This window comes from Cnephaeus nilssonii, assembly GCF_951640355.1.
Source record: "Cnephaeus nilssonii genome assembly, chromosome: 1".
Lineage (NCBI taxonomy): Eukaryota > Metazoa > Chordata > Mammalia > Chiroptera > Vespertilionidae > Cnephaeus > Cnephaeus nilssonii.
The window spans coordinates 92,993,980-93,017,684 of record NC_137072.1 but is presented as its reverse complement, the minus strand read 5'-3'; the positions used below and the strand labels follow the sequence as shown (position 1 = coordinate 93,017,684).

The 23,705-nt window shown below is 38.9% G+C and overlaps 1 protein-coding gene across 9 annotated transcripts in view; it reads right to left on the bottom strand.

Annotated features, from left to right (window-relative positions):
* Positions 1-23,705, bottom strand: part of APBB2 (amyloid beta precursor protein binding family B member 2) — a 336,993-nt gene that overhangs the window by 256,540 nt on the left and 56,748 nt on the right. For 8 of the 9 annotated variants that reach the window (XM_079777652.1, XM_079777646.1, XM_079777651.1 and 5 more), the window contains exon 2: positions 11,099-11,254. The gene's annotated coding sequence lies outside the window, so the exon portion shown is untranslated. Of the gene's footprint in view, positions 1-11,098; positions 11,255-11,369; positions 12,496-23,705 lie in introns of those variants that run through there. The other variant, XM_079777648.1, reaches the window with a different exon arrangement.

Sequence of the window (23,705 nt, the reverse complement as noted above, 5' to 3'; positions counted from 1 at the left end):
TTATTCCCTCTAGCAACTACCAAACTAGACTTCCACAGAGGATACCATTAACAAGTTAACTTGGCATTTAATGGAATTGCACTGAACTAAGTAAAATTTATCCAACATCTCTTATCACTCGTAAATAAATGCCTGCTCAAGATCAGTGGTCATTTTGAGTATAATTTTAGAATCCTCGAGGGCCTGAAGTCATGACTGGAATTCCAGATTTTTTTATTTCTGTGATAAGTCTTGGGTGAAGTCATTAATTACCCTTTTACTTTCCTAGGCACTGTCACGCTTTAACTAGATCAGGCGTCCTCAAACTACGGCCCGCGGGCCACATGCGGGTGTTTTTGCCGTTTTGCTTTTTTACTTCAAAATAAGATATGTGCAGTGTGCATAGGAATTGGTTCATAGTTTTTTTTTAAACTATAGTCCGGCCCTCCAACGGTCTGAGGGACAGTGAACTGGCCCCCTGTTTAAAAAGTTTGAGGACCCCCTGCTTTTTAGGAATGAAAGAAAAACAGTTTTTCCCGCAGTCATCATTCGAGGCTCTTTTAGGACAGATGTTAGCATCTTAGTAACTATTCTGTGCTTGGTTTCACCAGGGTGATTTCCTTGAAGACTTAAGGTTGCAGATAGTTTGTTCATGCTTTGGCTATTATCTATCTCAGGGGTCCTCAAACTTTTTAAACAGGGGGCCAGTTCACTGTCCCTCAGACCTTTGGAGGGCGGGACTATAGTTTAAAAAAAAACAACTATGAACAAATTCCTATGCACACTGCACATATCTTATTTTGAAGTAAAAAAACAAAACGGCAAAAACACCCGCATGTGGCCCGCGGGCCGTAGTTTGAGGACGCCTGCCAAAAAGGGTGCGCTAGCACACTGCACTGAGAAACTTCCTAACACAAGCTAGACTAATGCTGACATTCATGTTTTAAATACATTACTGGGCTTGGACATTGTCTATGTAAAAACATCCAATAGACTATTTTTGTTAATAAGTGAAGCTGAGGATCAATCCTTTTTTGAGCAGATAATAATCAATTTGGAAACTTCAGAAATTCTGAACAGTCACGTCATAAATACAGATCTTATTTGTGAAATAGAATCAAATTAAATGTTTTGTTCATTATACTAGTAGGTCATTGTTGAACTGAGAAACTATCACTTGTTTTTATACCAAGAGCTACATTAAAATAAATGACAATTGACTATGTCATTCGAGTGCAGTATCTTTGAAGGCTTTTAAATGAAACCTAAAATGTCACAGGTTATTTAACATCCTATCTAATAAAAGAGTAATATGCAAATTAACCATCACTCCGCCACACCCACAAGCCATGCCCACCAGCCAATCAGGAGCAAATATGCAAATAAACCCAACCAAGATGGCTACAGCCACAGAGAGCAGGAGGGAGGCTGGGGTTTCCCCGGACTGGAGGAAGCCAAGCTTTCCGCCTGCCATTGCTGGCCTAGGACTCCACTCAAGGCTACAAAGTTTCAATTATAGAAGAAACATAAATCCCAACAGAAATGGCTGCTGCCACGGAGCAAGCAGAAGGCTTGGCTCCGCTCTAGGCTAAAACGTTTCAATTGTAGAAGATAAATAAACCCCAGATACCAGGATCTCCGCTTGGGTCGCCAGGGGGCGTGGCCGGCCTGCAAACCACCACAGGCCCCTTGCCCAGGCTGCCCCACGCCCCAAGGGAACCCCTACCCTGATCCGGGACATCCTTCAGGACAAACCAGCCAGTCCCCTCCCGTGCACCAGGCCTCTATCCTATCTAATAAAAGAGTAATATGCAGATTGACCATCACTCCAACACACAAGATGGCTGCCCCCATGTGGACACAAGATGGACACCACAAGATGGCCAGCAGGGAAGGGCAGTTGGGAGGGACCAGGCCTGCAAGGGAGGGCAGTTGGGAGGGACCCAGGCCTGCAAGGGAGGGCAGTTAGGGGTGACTAGGCCTGCAGGGGAGGGCAGTTAGGGACAAACAGGCTGGCAGGGGAGCAGTTAGGCATCAATCAGGCTGGCAGGGGAGTGGTTAGGGGGTGATCAGGCTGGCAGGCAGAAGCGGTTAGGGGCAATCAGGAAGGCAGGCAGTCAAGCAGTTGGGAGCCAGCAGTCCTGGATTGTGAGAGGGATGTCCGGCTGCCCGTTTAGGCCCGATCCCACTGGGGTCCCAGATTGGAGAGGGTGCAGGCTGGGCTGAGGGACACACACACCCCATGCATGAATTTCGTGCACCGGGCCTCTCGTAAAAATATAAAGACAAGCAAAAAAATCAAAACACATAAGATTCTGAACTCTATTAATATCTCTACATATAAAAGCCTAAGAGACCGTCCGATTGTTTGACCATCCGACCGCTAGCTATGATGTGCAATGACCACCAGGGGGCAGATGCTCAACACAGGAGCTGCTGAGCTGAGGTGACTTGGCAGCTGCGGTTCTTGGGTGACGCACCCGGAACCAGAGAAAAGGGAGGCCGATTCTGGAGTGCGTCACCCGAGAACCACCCTCTCGCAATCCGGGACCCCTCAGGGGATGTCGGAGAGCCAGTTTCAGCCAGATTCCCCGCAGGCCAGACCGAGGGACCCCACCGGTGCACTAGTATTTATCATAAACACCCTTATTACAGATTTACACAAAAATGGTTTCTCCTAATGAAAGCAAGTTACAGAAACCCTCTTTATTCATCTTGCATTGGCTCCCGAATGTGACTACGTTGATGTGGTGATTTTTCTTCATCTGCAACCAAATAATTATAAACAGGCTAAAGCCTTCATAAATGTAATTGTACCACAACTCAAACTTCCCCGGCTCAATCATTCTGAACCCCTGATTTCAGTCAGCACAGCACTCGACTCAAAGTAAAGGGCAGTTAAAAAGTTACCGTCACCCAGCCATATTCTGTTTCAGCTTCCTAAGAAAAACAACAAGACCCAATTCTCCTAGAACATTATACTACATTCCTCAGAGGGTCATTCATCATTCTGAGAATAGGTCACAGAGATTTCTGAAAGGGCACCAAAGAGGAAGAAAAGATTAGTAGGAGTGACTGGGTTAAAAGATTCCTGATACCCACTTCCAGGATCCTAGAGATATAAATGAAAGCTCATCTATGGCTTTTTTTTTCTTTTAAATGAAGAATAAAAAAAAGAATAACTCCACGTTGCTCTCTATAGATGCATTTTTATGAAGTGATACTATCAGCCAACAACTGATAAATCAGCCAAAGGACTGACTGCCAAGAAACGCACTGGGGCCAGGTAACAAACATGTCAGTTCCCATCTAGCTGCTCTACCCACGTTGAAATGAGAAGATTACAATGAAAGAGGAGAAGCAGGTAAGCCATTCTGGAGAACTGAGCCCTCAGAGAGCTGGGAGGCATGGCTTGACCTACTAACAGATCTGCAAAAAAACGTATTTTAAATCTGATACTGTGATTTTAATTAAAAACCTAGTGGAAGAAATCAGCTTTTACCTATATGAGGAGCAGGGAAGTGTCTCTGAATTTCATTCAACACCAAATTTATATATTTTCACATTAAAAATAAGTTAGTCCTCAAACAAAATTACAACTGTACTAGAAAACAAAATGAAAGAAAATGGCCAACTAGAGTCCAAACATCTCAATAAAGCAGCGATTTTCAACCCTTTTCATCTCATGGCACACATAAAATAATTACTGGAATTCTGCAGCATATCAAAAAATATGTTTTATTTTTTGCCAATCTGACAAAAAAAATTGATATAATGTTGATTCATTCACACCAAATGGCTATTGTTGTGTTGGCTGTGGTCATTTTTTTTTTTAATTTCACAATCTAAGGGAAATAAGATCCATGCTCCTGACTAATCATTGCATAGGTATTACATGTTTTGAAAATTCTTGCATCACACCAGTGTGCTTTTTGCAACACACCAGTTGAAAATTGCTGCAATAAAGCAATGACTTTTTTTACTCCTTTTCAATCTTAATGCATTCATAATTTTTACAGTTATAAGTAAAGAAGAGATATAAAGTTAGTCTCCACATTTCCCATATAATTATATTCATATCAACACAGTAGTCTATTGAGAACCATACTAATACAAAGAAAAATATAACAAAGCTAAGTATAAAAATACAGCTAGCATTTTAATTATATCATGAAAACTACCCAATTTTCATAAAACATAAAACCATTCTATATTCCCCAAACCCAAGGCATTTTAATTGATATTTTCCATGTAATAAATGAATAGTTTTGTGAAATGTAGCCTTTTCTGTATAAAAGACTCAACTCATATAACCATTAGTGAAAATTCTTGATATTCTTGAAATAATACCAAACTTGTAAGTCCTTGTCAGTAGTTATTGGCAATGGTTAAGAAGAGGTAATAATTTTTTTTAATTTAATCTGTTTTATTCAAATGGATAATGGCATAAAAATGCTTATCACTTTTATGAGAAAATTACTTTTTTAAAAAATTTTAATTTTTCAATTACAGTTGACATTGGATATTATATATTAGTTTCAAGTGTATAGCATAGTGGTTAGACATTTATATATCTTACGAAGTGATCACCCAGATAAGTCTTACACCCACCTGGCACTATACATAGTTATTACAATATGGACTATATTCCTAATACTGTACTTTACATCCCATGACCATATTGTGACTGTCAATTTATATTTCTTAATCCCTTCACCTACTCCCCAATGCCCCTCCCATCTGGCAGGCATCAGTTTGTTCTCTGTATCTATGAATTTGTTTCTGTTTTGTTTGTTCGCTTACTTTGTTTTCTGGAATAAACATAAAAGTGAAATCAGAAAAGAAGTACTTTTGCTTTAAATAATGGATGTAATAATCTAGAAAATGCATGTAGATTGACTTGAATTCTCATCTACCACTTCCGATTCCCACAGTTATCCACAGGGAAATAAGCAGACATTAGAGTACCTTTAACACAGTTACTCAAACAGGAAGGGAGAGAAAAAGTAGCAAAAATACAGTAATAGTTTAATTTTTCTAAAAAGAGAAATATATTTCAACTTAAGCCCATTTCTTGAAGCAACTTTTTTCATAGAAAAACTGCATCGTAAAAAACTAACTAAAGTGAGCTACTAGCATAAAGAGCAGAACGGAGAGTCCAGAAATAAACCCTTATATTTATGGTCAATTAATTTTCTACAAAGGTACCAAATAAGTCAATAAGTAAAGGATAGTCTTTTCAGCAAATGGTGTTGGGACAATTGGATATCCATATGCAAAGAAAGAAAAGAGCAGAAGGAAATAAAAAGTATACCTGACCCTCACACCATATACAAAAAATCCAAAATAGATCGTGGAACTAAATGTAGGGCTAGAAAGAAACAACGGAGAAAAATCTTTGTGACCTCTGGTGTTAGCCCAAGAGTTTTTAGAAACAAAAATCATAAGCTTTGAAAGAAAATATGATATATTGAACTTGATTACAATTAAAAACTTTTGAGCCTCTAAGGACACCATGAAGAAAGCAAAAAAACAAGCCAGAGACTGGGAGAAAATATGTACAACTACATATATCCAATAAGACAAATAACCTAAAATAAAAATATGCAAAGGGTTTTAATAGCATTTCCCCAAAGAAGACAAGAGTGGCTAAGAAGCTCACTGATTGAATAACTAGCTTAATTATGAGAGGATAAATTTCATAATTACCATCTTTTGTCCTTTTCAAAAAGCTACATAATAGGATGATTTCATTAGAAACTCCAAAGCACATTACTTCTTATTTCTCATATGATAGTAAAGTTTTCACATCACTGTAAAAACTAAAGATAACAACCAGAGTGCACAAGAAATAGAACTATCTCTAGTCACGGTGATATAATCTGGTATGTAGAAAATCCTAAGGAAGTCACATACACAATAAAGAAAACTGCTTACCAATACTGATAAAAAAAAGTTCAACGAGGTAGAAGAAAACAGGATCAATATACAAAAATCAATTGTATTTCTATACACTAGCAATGAATACTCTGAAAATAAAATTTTTAAAATTATTCCATTTATAAAGGCATCAAAAAGGAAAACACTTAGGAATAAATGTAATAAGAAATTTTGTTCCCTAAAAACAAACAAACAAAAAACACTGTGGAAGGAAATTAAAGAACTAAATCAATATAAACACACAACACATTCCATGTTCATGGATTGGAACTTTTAATATTGGTTAAGATGGAAATACTCCTCAAGTTGATCTAGAGATTCAATACAATCCTTATCAAAAGGCTGGTGCAACATTAAAAAATGAATTAATATAATCTTTCACCTTAATAAGCTAAAAACCAAAAACCATATGATCATATCAACAGATGCAGAAAAAGCATCTGATAAAAATCCAACATCCACTGTGACAAAAACTCTCAATAAACTAGGAATATAATACCTTCCTCAACTTAATTTTAAAAATTTACAAAAAACTTACAGCTATCATTATACTTGATAGTGAGAAAGTAGATGCTTTCCCACTAAGGATCAAGGTCAAGGAACAGACATCACCTCTCACCATTCCCATGGAACATCACATTGGAAGTACTTGCTAGTGAGATAAGACAAGAAAATCAAAGGCATATGAATTGGGAAGGAAGAAATAAAGCTGTCTTTGTTTGCAGATAATATGGTTATTTATATAGAAACTTTCAAAGAATTAACAAAAATACTCCTGAGACCAATATGCAATTATAGTAAGCTTGCAGAATACAAGTTAATGACACACAAGTCACTTGCTTCCTTATATACCAGTAATAAACAATTGGTATTTGAAATTAAAAACACAATATTATTTATATTAGCACCAAAATAAATGAAAAATTTAGATATAAATCTAACAAATATGTACAAGATCCACATGAGGGAAACTACAAAACTCTGATGAAATAATCAAAGAAGATCTAAAGAAATAGTTATTCCATTAATAGGAAGACTCAATATTACCAAGATGCTAGTTCTTCCCAACTTTACCTATAGACGCAACACAATTTCAAAGCAAGTTCTTTTGTGGATGTTATTAAACTGATTCAAAAGTTCACATGGAGAGGCAAAAAGCCCAGAACAGCCAATACAATATTGAAGGAAAAGAACAGAGGACTAACACTATCTGACCTGAAGATTTACTATAAGCTACAATAACCAAGAGAGTGGTATTGGTGAAACAATAGACAAACAGATCAATGGAACAGAACAGAGAGACCAACACAAATACAGTCAATTGACCTTTGACTAAGGAGCAAAGGCCATTCATTCAATGAAGAAAGGATAGTAATTTCAATAAATGGTGCTGAAATAACTAGGCATCCACATACATATATATATATACACACACACAAAGACCTTAAACCTTTCACAAATATTAACTCAAAAGATATTATAAACCTAAAAGTAAAATGTAAAACTATAAAACTCCAAGACAATAAGATAGGAGAAAACCTAGAGGACCTTGGGTTGGCAATAGCTTTTCAGATACAAAACCAATGATCCATGAAAGAAATAATTGACAAGCTAGACTTCATTAAAATTAAAATTTTCTTCTATGAGAAAGAAATTGTCAAGAGAATGAAAAGACAAGCCATAGAACTGGAAAAAAAAATATTTGCAAAAGACATATTTGATAAAGGACTGGTACCCAAATACAAAGAACTCTTAAAACTCAACAATTAGAAAATAAACAATCCAATTTAAAAAATGGGCAAAAGATCTGAACAGATACCTCACCAAAGAAGATATACTGATGGTAAACAGCATATGAAAAGATGCTCAACACCATACATCACTAGAGAATTGCAAATGAGAACAACGATGAGATACCACTATACGCATATTAGAATGGGTAAAATGCAAAACACTGACAACACCAAATGCTGGGGAGGATGTGGAGAAACTCACTGCTGATGGAAATGCAAAATGGTACAAACACTTTGAAAAACAGTTTGGCAGTTTCCTACAAAACTAAACATACTCTTCGATACAATCCAGCAATCATGCTCCTTGGTGTTTACTAAAGAAGTTGAAAACTTATGTCCACACAAAAACCTGCACATGATGTTTATAGCAGCTTCATTCATAAATACTAAAACTTGGAAGCCATCAAGATGCCCTTCAGTAGGTAAAGGAATAAATAAACTGTAGTACATCGAGACAATAGAATATTATCATTAAAAAGAACTGTCAAGCCCTAGCTGGTTTGGCTCAGTGGATAGAGCATCAATCTGTGGACTGAAGGGTCCTGGGTTTGATTCTGGTCAAGGGCATGTATCCCAGTTGCAGGCTCAATCCCCGGCCCTGGTCCGGGCATACACAGGAGGCAACCAATTGATGTGTCTCTCTCACATCAATGTTTCTCTCTCTGTCTCTCCCTCTCCCTTCCACTCTCTCTAAAAATCAATGCAAAAATATCCTCGGATGAGGATTTAAAAAACGGTCAAGACATGGAGGAATCTTAAATGCACATTGCAAAGTGAAAGAAGCCAATCTGAAAGGCTACATACTGTATGATTCCATATGACATTCTGGAAAAGGCAAAACTATGGAGACAGTAAAAAGATCAGTAGTTGCCAAAACTTCAGAGGGAGGTGGGGAGGGATGAATGAATAGTTAGAACATGGGATTTTCAGGGCAGTGAAAGTATTGTGTGTGATGCTGTTATGGTAGATATATGTCATTAATTATTAGTCAAAGCCCATGAAATGTACAACACAAAGAGTGAACCTCATGTAGACTATGGACTTTAGTTAATCATAATGTGTCAATCTTGGCTCATCAGTTTTAACAAATACACCACACTCATGCAAGATGTTAATAATAGGAAAAACTTAGGGGTGGTTGGAACTCTGTACTTTCTGCTCAATTTTTCTGTAAATTAAAACTGCCCTCCCCAAAATAAAGTCTATGATTTTTTTAAAAAGCAAACCATATCCATTATAAAAAAAATAAAACAATAAAGTCTAATATTAAGAAGAGAAAATAAATCTTTAAAATTCATGACACACTTGAAATTCTGCCTGGAACAGAAAGCCAGCTGAGGTTTTCATAAGAAGAATAACTGTCACCCTGCGGTGTTAAAATAAACTCTGGACAGTTCTCTGATAACCTCTCATTTGGCTGCCCTGAAACAACTGTGTTTACAGTAAATACCAAGATTCTACTCCTAGCAAGCTCTGAAATTATCTTTCTTATCTGCAATTTATTTTAACGATAGCCTCTGGAAAGCCTCCCTTTCTTTCTGATTCAAAAAGCAAGTAATTGAATTAAGTGCATTTTTTAAAATGTTCCTGAAAACAAAAATCCTATTTCTCCTTTGTTAAATAATAGCTCTCTCTGCTAGTGTCTCCACTACCCAGCAGAATTTATAATTCCACCTTTTCGACTCCCACAAAACTTAAGTCCTTACCTCTACTGATACATTTTTCACTGCCAGCTAGCCAAATACTGATCTAGCCCACCCTCTCTGTGAGCCCCTGAGTACAGGGACTGCCACAGTCATTTCACGCTAAGACCCCATCCTAAAGGGCATTACCCGTCAAAAAGTTTGCAGATGTAAGTGATGGACACTAACTCAGACTAAGAGGCTGACCGGCCAGGAAAGTGAAAATGGATTTGCTGGCTTTAGGTGATGCAGAATCTGGGACCATAAATTTTGTGTGTGTGTTGTGTGTGTATGTTTTGTATGTGTCATATGTGTGTTGTATATATGTTGTGTGTGTGTGTGTTGTGTGTGTACTGTGTGTATGCTGTGTGTGGTGTGTGGTGTATGTGTTGTGTGGTGTGTATGTTATGCGTGTGTGTTATGTGTATTGCATGTGTGTGTTTTGCGTGTTGTGTGTATGTTTTGTGTGTGTGTGTTTTTGTGTGTATGTGTGGTGTGTGTGTGTGTGTGTGTGTGTGTGGGTGGGTGGGTGTGGGTGTGACCCCCTTCCCTCCTCATCTTGTTTCCTCCATCTCCCTGCTCTGATTTCCTGTGTTGACCTCATTCTCAGGAGGCTTTCCTTAAGTGGTAGCAGAGAGTAACCAGCAGCTCCAGCTTCACAAACCCACAAAAAGGAAACATGTCTTTGCAATAGTTTCACTGAAAATACTGGGGCTCCTCCATAAACTGATCCTGGTGACCCTGACTAGCCAGGCTATGTCAAATGCCCACAGCAGAGACACTGAGCTCACCTCCTCTAACTCCACAGGCTAAAAACAAAGCAAGGGTGTCTGCCCAGGGAAACCTGGGAAATTTGTTGGAGGAGGAAAGGATGCTGGGTGGGCAAAGTCAACAGAAGCTCAGTACTTCACCGGTTCTCCAGACTGCTGACCGGCTCCCTTCCAGTGAGTATTTATCAGCTGGGTATTATGTCTAATGCTGCGTTTCCCACTGAACATCCGATAGAAAGGTTCACAGTGCCCATCCCTGTAACACAATCCTCTTTCTCACAATGAATTATTTTCCATCTTATTGTGAGATGAGGTTGTTGTGCAGTGTCGCGCTCGCGGTCCACTTCATTTTGCCCGTCTTTACATTCTTGTTACTTGAGGGGATTTCTTCTCCTTTGTCCTACATGAGTATCTTAACGCCCAAAGCACTCTGCTGAAACCAAATGTGTTGCCAGCTTTTGTTTTGGGGGAGACAAAACTAAAAACTTGCCAAGCAAACTGGAGGAGCACAGACAGAAATGACCCCCTAAAATGGCAGGCCCCCATGATCACCCTTCACAGTGTGAACACCCAAATGGGGGCACGTCTCTGAAAGGGCCAGTGCCAGTCCTGCTTCTCAGGGTCACCGCTTTCTCTCCGAAATAAAGCCACAATCACCGGGTTGTTATGAGTGGCTTGTCACATAGTTGGGCTTGAGATCTTCCTCTCTCCTCTAGAAGAGGAAGATGGGGGGTGGGGGGAAGGAAGAAGGAAGACAACAATGCCCTGTACACAGAAGTCTATCAGGGTACAGCATCTGCCACTTATCTGATGCTCTCACATAACTGGAATGATTATTCGGGGTCGCCCCAAAAACACTTTGTGAAATTAACAAAACAAATTTTCCGCATCTGACACAAGCCGCGCTGTCCAGCCTCTGTTACCTTATACCAACCTGATCTCGCTTAAGTTATGGTCTGTCTCGGCCTCTCACAGCAGCTTTCTTTTATGGATTTTCCATCCAGCAAATGTTTCTGTTCCACAGCTGGGCAGATCCGACCACAGCATGCTTGGCTATGGACCGCAGCAGCTCACCCACAGCAGCTCCAACCTGGAGGGGCAAAGGCCGGAAGCCATTAGAAGACTAGAAGAAAGGAGATTCATTCTCCCTCTCTCTTTTTCTCTCCCTCCTTCTCCCCCTCCCTCCCTCCTCCCTCCCTCTCTACCTTCTTCCCTTCCTCCCTTCCTCTTTCTCTCTCCTATGGACTTGGCAGGATAACCCCAAACATCTAAATGTTTAAAATCATTAATGAGCAGAGACAACAGCTTATAAGTGTCCTAGAGAAAAGCTTGGGCTATTGTGAGGGGAAGATTAAAGTATTTAATCATTATTGAAAAGGCTTGGCCAAACGCTTGTGCTCTGTTTGTGGAAAATTTAAAAGCCAGCTGTTTTAATTAACCACAGAAAACACAAGCTACAACTAAAATTTCATGAGCACACAGCTCTGCCCTGTGGAAAACCACAGGAATGTTCTGGCAGGGCTCAGTCGAATTCTTGGGACACAGAAGGCTGGAATCATTCCCCTTAGGAACTTGAACAGAAAATCAACTTGCTCAATATGTGTGTTTTTTTTAGGTAAAATGAAACCCAGATTTAATCTCAATCAAATATAAAAAACATTTCAGGCCTTCAAAGGGCACCACCAAAAGACACGTAAAGGAAAGGTCATGAAAAAATTCCAATGTGGCTCAGAATTTAGAATGTATTTTCAATGCAAAATGAAGGATGCAGCAGAAAATTTTATGGGCTAAAATAATCCAAAGGGGAAACTAATCACCTTTCATTTCCTAATAGAGGAAAATGATACATAAAACCAATATTCAACATGTGGTTCATAAATATTACCAAGTGTATAACATATTCGAGCAAAAGGAAATCTTTTAACTATCCTACTTCAAGCCTAACCTGTGGCCAAGCCCACACTAGCTACCATGCTTCAATGTGAAGAATCATGGCATCCAGAAAAACAGTGTTAAAATAATGTCTGCTCACTGATGTTGCAGCTAGCAATTCTGGTGCAGAAGAATAAAATGAGGGGGGTCTTATAAAAGCAATTAGTGAACAATTAAAAGCTAATTGATTAGGAAGTCTTCACTTGTTAATTATAGTAATAGTTATGACAACATCTATACATGTTAAATATTGAAAGCCTATTCAAAAAGGAACCAGACAAATGTTATTTTCAGATACTGGGTCCATAATTCTATTTCTGTAAGTCAAAACAGACCCTGTCATAAGTGTGCCAAGCATAATATTACATTAATCTCTACCTTCATTTGAAACCTTAGTCTCAAAAATAAGTTAAAAAAAAAAAACTCAGCAAGAAAAAAGATACCAAGTTATGTATTTATGGTTCTATCCCAATTTTGTTCTAAAACTGGGTATATATAATGTAAAGGCATCGCAGTTTGAACAATAGATATTTCTGGGTAATGGAATTAGGAGATATTTGTATTTCCTTCTTGGTGTTTTCCAAATTTTCTATAATTATTAGAATATATATATTTTTTTAAATATATTTTTAAATATATTTTATTGATTTTTTACAGAGAGGAAGGGAGAGGAATAGAGAATTAGAAACATTGATGAGAGAGAAACATTGATCAGCTGTCTCCTGCACACTCCCCACTGGGTACATGCCCTTGACCGGAGTCGAACCTGGGACCCTTGAGTCCGCAGGCTGTCGCTCTATCTACTGAGCCAAACCGGTTAGGGCTAGAATATTTTTAATGAGATTTTTATCTAACACTATGGGAGTACAAATCAGAAATGGGGTGTGATACTCTATTAGCCTGATCTGTAGGCTTCCTCTTATCTGAACAAGAAGGGCTAATGAATTAACAAGTCTTCATTACTTAACGCAGTAATTCTTAATTTAAAAGTTCAACAACCAAGTGCCTAATAACACTTCCAGGGCTAACAACAGTCCTTTCTCAGAAGTAAGACATTTTTATCTGTTATTCTGTAAATTTGCCACAAAGAAACAAAAGGCCCTGGTATTTCCCTCTCTGACCAATGCATCCAATAAGAGCACCTCCCCCTGTTGCTGACAATTTCACAGGGGCATGGCCCTCGGTGAATAAATACCGCCACATCCATTTCTGATACTCAGCATCTCAGAAAACACCAAACACAGGGGTGGAATCTTAACCCCCGGGGACTTGGCAGTCCAGGACACTGAGAAACGCAACCCCTGGGTTTACCAGTGAGGACACTGCCACCCGGAAAGGTCCACTGTCTTTCCTGAGCGGGACGAGAGTCCACGTCACCTGCCTCCGCGCTGACCAAGCGCGCTCCCCACCACCCAATGTCTCAGCACTCTTCAAGACCAGTTTGTATGAACCACCTGCACATGTCAAATTCATACCAGCAAAACCAGAAGAACAAGACAGAAATGTGTCCCACTGAAAACGAAATGCATGCGGGGGAAAAAGCCAAGACTCAACCGCAGGCTAACACAGCCGACCCAGCACACGCTGGTAGAGAAACAATGGCTGCAGTGTGCTCGGGGAGCAGGTGTCCTGAACGGAAACTGCCCGTCACACGGACAGCTCTCTGGTCCCAGTACTTGCTCTGTTGACAACAGCACATTCCCACCACTCAGGGCAGGACGACAGATTTTCAACCAGACGACACTTGCACCCAAGGCCTCTGAGAGAGCGGTGGGGTGCATGCCCACCCTGGGGCTGGAAATAAGTGATGAACGCCATCCGGGCCTCTCCCTTCCAGAGTGACCCACGTCTTTGGGGAGAGACACCAATGATTTCAAAAATTAAGAAAACAAGACTCTCTAAGATCTAAAATAAAATAATCCAACTGCTTCCTATCTTATGTCAGATGTGACGTAGAGAGTAAGCAGGTTTTTCTCTTTTCTTCTAAATTCTTAATCTGAAATATTGCTCACCTCCACTTCTTTCTTAACATCTACCTACAGTGTCCAGGCCACGCTAATCAGAGACCTAAGAGTATCACAAAAGGCGAACAGCCTGAAAAACAGGGGAGAGAAGAGGACAGAAGCGCTCCCTGAAAGGCCTTTATCCAGCTCACGTCTCGCCACCCTTGCTACTGTGCAGCAGGACAACAAAGGCATGAACTGTGACGCTGCTAATAAAAAAGCCGCGTCGAGGGATGATGTGATCTCGCTTTGGAAGAGCCAGAACAAATACAATGGCTCTGTCCCACCCCATCGGAGAAGTCGGGCATTGGAGCAGAGAAGAAAATGTGTTTTTTCCACCCAAAACTGCTCTTTGCATCCCCACCATTCAGGGTGGGGCAAAAATAGGTCTACAGTTGTACGTGAAACCCAGAGGTTATTCTTGTATCATTATTTATTAATTACCGTATTATTTTTCCATACAAATACCTGTAAACCTACGGTTGCCCCATCCTGTATATTTCCATGGCTGGATCCAGAAGGAAAGACTGTATTGTCAGTTTATTCCCATCGATGCCTCAGTTCTAATGTCAAAGATTAATATCCACGGCGGGGACAAGGAACTAGGTTCTTGTTGCTATTACACAATGAAATTAAAGCTTTGTGGTGAGTATTGATCAAATAACTCTTTGTAGTCTAAGGTAATGGCAGTATGTTTAAATCTAACAGTCTAGTAGAATGAAGTCTGACCTACTAATCAAATTGGGTAAAATCGTACGGACATCACCAAATTCTCTTTCTTAATAGAGACTAGTACACAAAGGCTATAATTAAACTGGATTCACAGATTTTGAAATCCTTTCTTGCTTAACACTTGGCTGTGTGTTGTTTAGTTTTTAGCTTCAGTGAATGCCTTTGGGAAAATGTGTGCCCAGATGTTGCCACTGTGTGAAAACCTTAAATGTTTGGCCAGCATCTTATTTATTCTATTCTAATGCCACAGGGAAAGTTTCTCCTTCTTGTGCCTGATGCCAGGAATATCAGCCAAGCCAATTCAAGACTGCTGAAATTCCTATCTCAAAATGACCAGGAGATCCTGGCAAGAAAATGTTGGAGAACATTCCTCTAACCACTTTTAAAATTTTATTTTTAAAATGTAAATTCACAGTATCAACAAGTTTACATTTTAAAATGTTTGGGAGAAGGTATAAATTATATGAAATAATGAGGGCTTGTTTGTCTCCTTCCCCCCCCCCCCCAAAAAGACTCTATCTTAGGTACCCATCACAGGCAACTGAAAAGAATCTATTAATGAATAACCCAAAGTGGCACCCAACAAAGTTTGTGGCTGATGATGAAGACATTATGGCAACTGAGAAAAGGTTTCACACAGTAACCTCCCCTGTCATATTCTCAAATAAAGAGAATTTCAACTGGAGGGCCGAGAGTGAAAATTTATGCTTATTAATGTTTTAAAGACTGTTCTAAAAAGAACAAAGGATGAAGAAATTAGTACATACAGAAGTTATGGTCCCAGTTCTGCTACTTATGACTCAAGGCTTTCTGGGACAATTAACTTATTCTCTTTAACCTTTGTTCCCTCATTTGTAAAACTGGGATGAGACTATCAGTCAACTTCATGGGATTGTCAACTGATGAAACCAAATATAAAAACAGTATAGAAATGTTTAAGGCACTATGTATTCAGTCAAATATTTGTTTTTATTTTTATTTTTTGTTAATCCTCACCCGAGGATATTTTTCCATTGATTTTTAGGGAGAGTGGAAGAGAGAGGGAAAGACAGAGAGAAACATCAATGTGAGAGGAACACATCGATGGGTTGCCTCCTGCATGAGCCCTGACCAGGGCCCGGGCCCTTGGAGGAGCCTGCAACCAAGGTACGTGCCCTTGATCAGAATCGAACCAGCAGACGCTCTATCTACTGAGCCAAACCGGCTAGGGCCAGTCAACAGATATTTCCTAAGAAACTACAATGCTGCCAGATATAGTGCTGTGGATGCAACCATAAGGACCTAGATTAAGGGATGCAATGTAATTTGTAAGAGGTACAAGGAGCTATGGGAAAACGTAGGCAACCTCTAATCCCAATACCAGACAAGTATCTGTAGTGAGCAGTGGTAGATGTGGTTTTTACTTTGGGTTGTCTAATTGTTAGCGCATTCATTTAGCACATCTTTTATTCAACACTCGCCATGTTCAGGCACTATTCTAGGTGCTACGGATTTAGCACTGAACAAATTTCTGCCCTAATGGAGCTAACATTTCAGTCATTCCTCACCCATATGGAATGTAAAATACATGAACTAAATAGATTTAAACACCAAGGCTGCTTCTCCTACAATAAAATGGGTTTTTAAACCAAAACATCCACACACAAAAGTTAAAAGGCATATTCTAATTGATCTAAATACAGTAAACATTTTGTTATTTTAATCTCCAGGCCACGTTTTACCATATACCAAATAACTGCCATCGTACAAAAGTTGCTCTTAGGCTTGAGGAATTACCACTGCATGTGGTGGCAATGGAGTAGAACACTCCCCAGACACCGTCCCCCACCCCCAAAAGAAAAAGAACACATGCTGGAATTTATCCAATAACAACCCCTGTTTTAAGAAGGGGAATATCAGTTATTTTAGAAACATTTCCTGCAGTCATTTTTTTAAAGATAAAATAAAGACGAATTATTTATTTTAGAAACTAAAGTTCAATTTTGACATGCCAAATGTCTGTCTAAAATGTTTCTTTTAAAATATTTTTATTTTAATTTTTTAAAGAAAGGCTTGGGAACTAGGCTTCCAGGACATAGCTCAACTGTCTAAAAATTCACTATGGGAGGGAAAGGAATGAAGTGAGAAAGAGAAAGGAAGGTATATGAGTGCAGATCCATACATTGATCAGTAGTAATAACCTAGAAGTTTACATACTCAACAAATACTAAGAGCTAATGTTCAAAGTACAAAGAAAAAAGTAAATATCTACGTATAACTGACCAAAATGCTACTCAACTCCAAAGCAAGGGTTCCCAAACCTGGGGTCCCCACAAAAAATACAAAGTCCAAAGCCCAAGTACCCTAAATACCAGGTCTGGGGTAGCATCCAGCAATCTTTGTTTTTTTAATTGTCCCAAATAATGCTGATACACAAAAACTGGTTGGGAATCACTGTTTCACTTTATTTCTGTATTGAAAAAAATTATAATATTTACTAGAGGCCCGGTGCACGGATTTGTGCACTGGGGGGGGGGGGGGGCGGCGTGGCATGTGGGGATCAGCCCGCTGTGGGAGCACAGCTCATCCTGGTCAGCTGAACCGCACTCCCCCTGTGGGAGCACAATGACCACCAGGGGGCGGCTCTTGTATGTCATAGCGACTGGTCAATGGGTCATTCCACCATTCGGTCACTGGGCTTTTACATATATATACAAAGATATTATAATAAAGGGTTAACTGTTTTCCTAAGTACTTAACATTAATCCTCATGCCCATCCTGAAGAAGGAACTATTATTATGCCTATTTTTAAGTGGGGAAACTTGGGTCATGAAGAAGTCAAATAACTTGACTGACGTTAACAGCTTTTAAATCAAGGACCTGCGATTTTTACTCAAGTCTTATCTGCTCCATATTTTCTTAGCACTTGGATCTGGTAATCTTCAACAAGGTAAGTCCTTTTTCTACAGTCTATGCTAAGGATGTGATTACTCATCTTAATAACACACCATAGGCATTAAAGTTTTTAAAACAGAATTTAAATCACAAAATTCAGTCATAAGTGCTGTCATTTAAGAGGATGACCATTCATGCTCTAACTCCATATAGCATCCATTCAAAGAGGCACAGGTCTCCACATTTTCACACAGGTAATATTGAGATGTGTCTTTAAAAAAAAAAAAAAAGGCATTTAAAAAAATTGGGCAGTATTTTCCTTAAATTTTTTTTACTATAATGGTGGCTTTTGCGAACAATGGCACCTCACAGTCAATGACCAGCAGAGCAGATCTTATGTATCTCCCTTCCATTGCTCTACAGCAGCGCTGTCCAAATTTCTGTACTGGTGTTATTAAACATAGCAGACACTAGCCACCTGGGCCTTGAAATGTGGCTAGTACGACCGAGGAACTAAATTCTTAATTTCATTTAATTTTAATTAATGAGCTTTATCTACATGTTTACCAATTTCTTTGTTCATCGTTCCTTTTAGAATGTCAGTCCTTCCTCCTGGAATCACTTTCTTCTTCTTCCCAAGGTATATCTTTTAAGAAGTTTCTTGGTAAAGGTCTGCTGTGCTCAATTTTCTCAATTTTAGTATTTTTGGAAAGTATATTTTGCCTTTTTACTTGAATGACAGTTTTGCTGGCATACAATCAACAGCATTTTAGCCTTTTGAAGATATTTTTCCAAATGCCATTATTGCTGATTTAAAAATTAGCTATCAGTCTTTTACTCCCTTGATAATCTTTTTTTTTTTTTTTCAATCTGAGGTCCTTAGGATCATCTTTTTTCTTTTTCTTTTTTTAATTCTCACTTAAGGATATGTCTATTGATTTTAGAGAGAAAGGAAGGGAGAGAGAGAAACATCAATGTAAAAGAGAAACATCAAATGGCTGCCTCCTGCATGTGCCCTGAGGGATTCGAACCTGAAACCTTTCAGTGTATGGGACAATGCTCCAACCAACTGAGCCACCTGGCCAGGGCTTAAGATCATCTTTTTAATTTTGATGTATTAAAGTTTGCCCATATCTAGATATAGATTTCAATTTACTAATCCTTACTGGTGTATGTTGTGCTTCCTTTGTCCATAAATTACTTGGGTTTAAGGAACACAGGTCATTTATGTCCTTCATAAACTCTCTCTAGAAATTATTTATATGCTAGATCTTCAAATATTACCTCCTTCCATTTGCTCTATTATCTTTCTGGGACTTTGCACAAATCTCCTTGTAGCTTTCAACTACACTTTCCTGTTTTTCTTCTCGTTTCTGTTACATTCTCATTAATTTCTTCAAACTTTTTTCTAGTTCATTAATTGCTTCTTCAGCTGCTTCTAATCTAATTTATTACGTTTTCATTTCAACTGTTATTTTTCTCCTTAGGTTTTATTTTTGTTTGTTTTTTTCCAAAATCTGCCTGGTGAATTTTTTTCAGCAACAAAACCAGATTAATGTTGACTTGGTACACATTCTCCCCCCTCCATTTTATCTTGACATATATCATTGTAATAGTTTAAAGTGTACAACGTAATGATTTCACATATGTACTATACACTGCAAAATTATCACAAGTTTAGTTAACATCCATCACCTCACGTACAAAAGTTTTTTCTTGTTTTGAGAACTTTTAAGGTCTACTCTCAGCAACTTTCAAATATACAATATTGTTAACTACAGTCTGTATTCTGAGCATTATATCCCCAGCACTTATTTATCTTCTAACTGGAAGTCCATACCTTGACCACCTTCAATCATTTTCTCTACTACCAACTCCCTGGTACTGGCAACCACCAATCTGTTCTCTGTTCCTAGGAGTTCAGTTGTGTGTGTGGGTGTGTGGCATTTTTTTGCTAAGATTTCACATGTAAGTGAGATCACACAGTACAGTTTTCAACTGTTTGACTTATGTCACTTAGCATAATGTCATCAAGGTCCATCCATCTTTGATACAAATGGCAGGATTGCCTTCTTTTTTAATGACTAAATAATATGACTGGTCAAATTTTATCTTATGCTATTTACAATTACTTGTAATTACAGAGTTTTTTTTTTCCTTAAAGTATTTCAACATAGTTATTTTATATCCTGTATCAGATCATTTTAATATCTAAACTCCTCAGTGTTTCAAATCTATTGCTTTTTATTGGTATCTGGTGGCTCTCAGTCCCAGTGGCTTGTTTTCTAGTAGGATTGGAGATCTTGATTCTGAACTCATACTTAGTTGATCTTAATCAGAAGAACCCTGAGATCTAAGGCAGGGATGCTTTCCTCCAGAATGGATTCACATTTGCTTCTGCCAAAGACCAAGGAGCACTGTCTACCTGGGGCCACTTCAACTGCTTTCATGAGTCTTAGTAAAACGCAGGCTCTCTTATCTTGCAAGTGACCCAAAGCTCAGTCTCCAACCACAGTGGTGATACCAGCATTTGCTCTTCAGAAAACCTGTCTTTTCTGACTGTTTACACACAAAGCTCCCAGCTTTGAGGGTTGGTAGGGTAGGAGACATAGGAGATGTCTTAGATCATAATCCCAGGAGTGCAGTAAAAAATGTTCTATCCAGAATGCAATGCTTCAGTGTGGAAGTGTGTTAGAGTATCCAGTCCACCGTACGCATGCTAGAAACCTAAGTCTTGAACTAATCGTATTTCCTCAAAACCTACCTTTCCTCTTTTGTTTCACATTTTGCTGAAGGGCACCATGGACTCTCCCCCAAATCTGAAACCCAATACTGCAGGTACCAATGAATGACCTTCCTCTTTCCTCCACTACCTCAAGTGCAACTAACTAGTCATCACGTCCCACCTTCCTGCTTGATCAAAAGTGGGTTTGCATTTAAGTGTATGATCAATGTGGAACCTAGTAGTATAATTTTAATCATCAAGAAAATGTTTTAAAAAATAAGGCAGAAGTAAAACCAAAATCATGTATTCCAGCCAAATAAAGGTGCTTTACATGAAGAAAGATTCAAATATAGGCAAGTGGAAGGAGAAATGAGTTTCACAAGACTCTCAGAAGAGCTGGAACTCTGGCTGTCAGACCATAATCACGTTTTCAAGAAGAGGCTTGATATCTGTCGTGATAAATTAATGTAACTTTGGATTTTATTGGTTTTGTAGATTTGCTTGAATTTACTGTATAAATTTGTCATTGTTTTATAGTTATATAAGAACTGGAGACATGAGGAGTTTATACCTAGTTTTATATTCGGCATATTTAAAGCTACTTCATAATAAAAATATTTATACCAGTACTGGGGTTTTATGAGAAATTTTTTTCCTTTAAATAAAGAGGTCCTAAATTAGTAAGATTTCAGAAACACTGGTCTTTATATACTTTGCCACCTTTGATACATCCATCATTCTCTCCACAAATGAATAGCCAGAAATGGAATATAACAGCACAAGCAAGAAATCATTTACTAAACTCCAATTTCTCCCCAATTCTCCAATTCTCCAGCTGTTTGAATCAACTAAAATCTAATGAATCTTTTAAGACAGCATGCTTTGTTTCTTTCCTCTGACAGTGGTGATTTCATATAAGTAAGACAGTGTTTCGTATAGAAACACTGCCCTGCCCAGCTCCCACTATCACCCATTTCTACTAGGACCTATAAATTGGTACAAGTGCACCTGGCAACAATACAGCAAATGAAATGTGTCCAAACAAAGCAGTCTTGGCCTTGAGGAAGTCCATTTCCTGGTTGGGTTTCAATAACCGGGAATTTTAGTGAGTACAGCATTGTTGTTGTGAATGATTACAAGAAACTCCCAATCATTTCTTTTTTAACTTCTATAGTCTTATTCTTTATGGACTGATGGACGCTAGTTCCTTCAACCACCAGATATTTCATTTTAAAAGTCCTCCATACCAAGATAAACCTTTCTTTCTCCCACGTATTGACCCATGTGTCAACATTAGATTTCTCTTCCCACCGAGTTGACTCAGTGAGAACCAGAAAGGGGCGGGGGGTGGGGAGGGAAGTCGTCACAGCAATTGCTTACTGGACAGAGGAGCACACTGGGGCCCAGAACGTTGAAGAGGCTTGCTGGGCCACAGGGCTAATGGGCAGAGACCAGAATCTACTTCTACCCAGCCTTCCACCCAATCCAACTCTGTGAGTCATCTGACGCACTTTAAATCGTAAGTTGTTTGAAACAGGACTTCAAATTAATGACTGTGGTCATCATTAACCAATAATTTGATATTTTTAAGTCCAATAACTTGATATTTTGCTAATAACTTGATATCCACAGTTTATAAAACACCAACTCGTGTTTCAATAAAAGTCTAATGGACGTATCTCAAATTCTGAAACCTAATCCCAGGATACTTATTTAGAAGTGTTTTTTGTTTTTTAATTCAGAGTACATTAACTCGGGGGGGGGGGGTGAGATTACATTTTTATTTCAAAGAAAGAAAGAAAAATAACATTCTACAGATAGTTTTAAAATAACATAGTAGCCAAATATAACTCTAAGTCAGTGATTCTCAAATTCAGACCTGAGGTAAGGCACAAGAATATGCATTTTTAACAAGCGCAAGCTGATTATAATTCTGATGGTCTGAAGGCCAGTTGATGGGAAACACTGATCTATTCAAATTTTGAAAAATTATACCATTCTACCTAGTCAGGAAAGTTAGAATAAAGGAAGAAAAGTAACAGAGAACCCAAAAGATGTACTGCTCAAACAGATGAGACAGCAGACAGACAGACAGACATGGCGTTACCCTTCAAGCACGCGGAAAAGTGGCTTTTATAGAATAACATTCCTACACTCTGGCCTAATAAATTATGCTGAGAGCTGCGGCTAAGAATTTTTAAAACCAACTCAAAGAAGAAATGGCACCATCACCTCAAGAACAGGTGAAATCAAAGGCCAGTACAGGCTTTGGCAGGTCTCGGGCCCTCGTGAAATATCTGCTTAATTAAGAAGCAACTCTAGCTCTCGCAGGAAATCTAGTTAACCACAGAAGTGAAATCATAATTACTATGATCACATCGTGTTTTCTCCCTGTGTTTGTTTCCTCGGGGCATCGATGATGCCTGAATTGGAAATGGAACGGTAAGTATTATAGTAACAACATTTGTTGGGAAGCTCATCCTATGTTTTTTTGGTAATTCATAAACTGAGGCTATGTTTTCAAAAAACCTGAACTTTAAAAAAATTGTATACATTATCCACCATAAACCAAGTAATACTGGGAAGCAAAACCTTCTACTAGAAAAGACAGGTGGGGAAAAAGAAAACGGGAGAGACAGAAGGCACAATCAACTGAGGGACAAAATCAAGAGTAAAGAGGTCAGAAATTAAATGTAGCTAAAAATACAAATTGCTACCTCCATGGTCCAGAAACTGTAATATATCATTGTTAACAAAAAAGGGGAATAAAAATCCCCAACAAACGTGTTCAGAGGAAAATGACCGGAGCTCCTGAGGACACTGTAGGAGGGTCTCCCTGTACTCCATATAGCCACACCAGTCCAGCTTGCTTCATTCACGCACTCTCTCACTCTTTCATCACTCATTCTCTCCTTTTCTCTTTGCTTCTTTCATTTCAGGACATTTAGCGGTGTGTATTCATTTTATCCCAAAGAAAATCCTGGCGTTATAGTAAGAAAGAAAATGTTTATTTACAGATTGATGCCTGCTGTGAAGCTCAGTGCACAGTTTGCGTTCACAGAAGGGCAAAGTATTACGTGAAGTACGCGGGTTTTGGAACCCGAGGAGAAATGGGTTCAAGTCCTCACTGCACCACTTGTCTGCAGGACCTTGCGACGCATTTAACTTTCTGAGTCCGTTTTCTCCTCTGTACAATAAGCACCATAACATCTAGCGTTGCGATGGAGTGGGGTTGGGGGCAAAGTGTCCTGAAGAGCCCACCACAGTGCCCGGC